Below are 3,581 nucleotides of genomic sequence, written 5' to 3'. Positions count from 1 at the left end.
ATGCTTCTTCAGGCTGTCAACTCGTATAACTTCGTATAATGTATGCAATACGAAGTTATTACGAAATCACTTGCACACATATATCTCTTCACCTTAAAAAATAGCTACCAGTATTTACAATAGCCAAAATATGGAGCCAATGTAAGTGTCCTTCAGCAGTTGACTGGATAAAGAACATGTTGTGTGTGTGTGTATATATATATACACAAATGGAATACTAGTCAGCCATAAGAAAGAAGGAAATTCTGCCATTTGCAGCAACATGGATGAGTTTGTAGAAAATCATGTTAAGTGAAATAAGCCAGACAAGGAAAGAGAAATACAACATGTTCTCACTTATAACTGGGTGGAAAGGAAGGAGGGGAGGAAGGAAGGAAGGAGGAAACAAAGAAAGAAGGAAAAAAGGAAGGGAGGAAGGAAGGAAGGAGGAAACAAAGAAAGAAGGAAAAATGGAAGGAAGGAAGGAAGGAAGGAAGGAAGGAAGGAAGGAAGGAAGGAAGGAAGGCAGGAAGGAAGGAAAGAAAGAAAGAAAGAAAGAAAGAAAGAAAGAAAGAAAGAAAGAAAGAAAGAAAGAAAGAAAGAAAGAAAGAAAGAAAGAAAGAAAGAAAGACCACAACAATTCATTGAACTTTCCGAAGAAGAGAACAAACCTAAGGTTACTAAAGATGGGGGGAGGGACAGGTCAGGTAAAGTGCATAAAGAAAAATCATGATTTGTAATAATGAATATGCTAATAATAATAAAGAAATAGCTACCAGTCAAAAATAACCGTTAATGTATTGATTATATTAATATATTGATGCATTAATTAATAATATATTGATAACCATTAATATATTTTACTCAGATTCTTCTATTATCTAAAACCATCAATAAGCAGAATTTGAGCATTAAGTAACAATGTACTTTTGCATGACATTTAAGTATGATAGTAAAGACTAACAATAAAAAAAATAAATTTAAATTATATTTGACCAGAACTCACAAAAGCAATTAGGAAATCTGGGTGTCTAGAGATGGTTGTTGTGTAAGGATCATGATTAATCTTCATGCAGAAATGACAAACATTTCTATATGTGTGGCTGAATTTACTGATGGTGCTGGAAGCCCTGCTACTCATCTGAGAACTGCCAAGGAAGGATCTTGGCTCTTCAAGTTGCCTTTGAGATGGGAAGGGTTTGTTAATTTATCATCTCCACAGGGCATCTTCCCAATCGTCACAAGAGATTTGTGTAGTGCACAGACAATAGGTCTCACTTCCCCTAGCATGTGTTCTACAGAGACATGAAGAGCCCAATCACTGTTATTCTTCCAGCGGGCAGAGGATTGAGTCTTTGTCTCTTTCTCTCTGAGGGAGCCATAGAGATAGCAGATCTTTATGGGCTAAGGCAAGAACAGTAAGGCCTTCCTAACTGAAAGGATGAACATGTATAAACTCATACCCTGTGAACACATGACCATTACAGCTACTCAAATATGTGAATTTGTTACAGTTTCATGAATTTTTATGTTGTCCAGTCTCCAAACATTCAGGAGACAGTTGGGGAAATGCAAAGATCCATGCCTGGTTTTTGCTTGACATCAAAATAAAACCTTGACTTTAATTTTTGCAGACATGTATATTTTAGTGTAGTCTGATTTCCCAACTGCCCTGAAGCTGGAGAATAAACTCAAATTCCAAGGTTTTAATCATTGGATCACTTTATTTGGAAACTCAGACCCTACATGCTTAGGCACAGATCTGCAGATGTGTGGGCATGCANTGGGGTGACTGAGAGTAGAGGATGGCTGACATCTACTGGTTGAGTCATCCTGTTCTCCATCATTGAGTTCCTCTTCTGCAACAATGTCTCTGGTTGACAATAATGTGGGATACACAGGTCCTCACACTTTACATTTCCTTCCCATGTCTCTTCCCCATACCTCCATTCACTTAATAGTCCAATGTGCTTCTTCCACACTCAGGACTAGCTATTCAAACCATTTGCCAATTTGCAGGAGTCTGTGTGTATTCTCAGTTCAGGCTACTTTTCTCTTCATAAATGGTGACTGAGTGAATTGCCAGCTATGGGCATTGTGAGGGTTAATTTTCGGTGTCAACTTGATTAGATTAAGGAATACTGAGAAACCTGGTAAAGCTATCTTTCTAGGTGTGTCCATGAGGTTGTTTCCAGAAAAGATTAGTATGAGAGCCTGACTGGACTGGGTGGGAAAGTTCTGCCCCCGATGTGAGTGGGAAACATCCAATCCTCTGGGGGCCCAGAGAGAACAAAAAACTGAGGGAAAAACGGTGAATCTTGCTGTCTATCCACTGGAGCTGGGATACATTCTTCTCTCCTGTCTGTTGACATCAGAGCTGAAGACACTTCAGCTTTTGGGTTCCTGGACTTTCACCAAAGACACCCTCAGCTTTCCTGGTTTTGAGCCATGCTACCGGCATCCAGTTTACAGATGGCCTATTGTGTGACTTCTCTTCACAGTTGTGTGAGCTAATTCCCCTAATAAATCCCCTCTCACATATTTATAACATATCCTATTGATTCTATCTCTCTGGAGAACCCTGACTAATACAGGCATTGGGATGGATTACCTTTAAGGTCCCATACCTAAGTGATATATCTAGCCAAATCAACATATCTAGGCAAATCATCCTTGCACTGGGCTTGGCTTGTTTACTAGATTGTCAGCTGGTTGTAGAAAACCCCAGGAGACCGTAGTCGTATAAGCTGAGGGAGTGGCATCTATGATACAGGTGATGTGGGCATCTGGGTCACCTGTTCATTCAGCTTTTGTTCTCTGCACTTGCTCTTGCCCTAAGATGCACTGCATCCTTTGTAGGGTAGATGGCTACTGTGACCACTCAATCTTATGACTTGGTGGGTCTGATAGCTCTTTAGCTCAAGATGGACAATTCTGGATTTATAGTTACTTGATATCCTATCATCAGTCTCTACCAAGGCTCACCAGCATGAGACAGGTTGTGTTTTGAAAGTATTGTTTTCTGCTGTAGATGAAAAAGCCACGATTCAGAATCCCAGTGTCCTATGATTCGACTTCTGGGGCTCACCATATATGTACATGACATCTTTGGCTACCAAGGATTCCTCCAAGTCCCTGCAGCCTGCTGNGATTAGATTAAGGAATACTGAGAAACCTGGTAAAGCTATCTTTCTAGGTGTGTCCATGAGGGTGTTTCCAGAAAAGATTAGTATGAGAGCCTGACTGGACTGGGTGGGAAAGTTCTGCCCCTGATGTGAGTGGGAAACATCCAATCCTCTGGGGGCCCAGAGAGAACAAAAAACTGAGGGAAAAAAGGTGAATCTTGCTGTCTATCCACTGGAGCTGGGATACATTCTTCTCTCCTGTCTGTTGACATCAGAGCTGAAGACACTTCAGCTTTTGGGTTCCGGAACTTACACCAAAGACACCCTCAGCTTTCCTGGTTTTGAGCCATGCTACCGGCATCCAGTTTGCAGATGGCCTATTGTGTGACTTCTCTTCACAGTTGTGTGAGCTAATTCCCTAATAAATCCCCTCTCACATATTTATAACATATCCTATTGATTCTATCTCTCTGGAGA

The sequence above is a fragment of the Galeopterus variegatus genome, unplaced genomic scaffold, assembly GCF_000696425.1.
Source record: "Galeopterus variegatus unplaced genomic scaffold, G_variegatus-3.0.2 Scaffold4244, whole genome shotgun sequence".
NCBI lineage: Eukaryota > Metazoa > Chordata > Mammalia > Dermoptera > Cynocephalidae > Galeopterus > Galeopterus variegatus.
Note: the sequence above shows the minus strand (reverse complement) of the source record.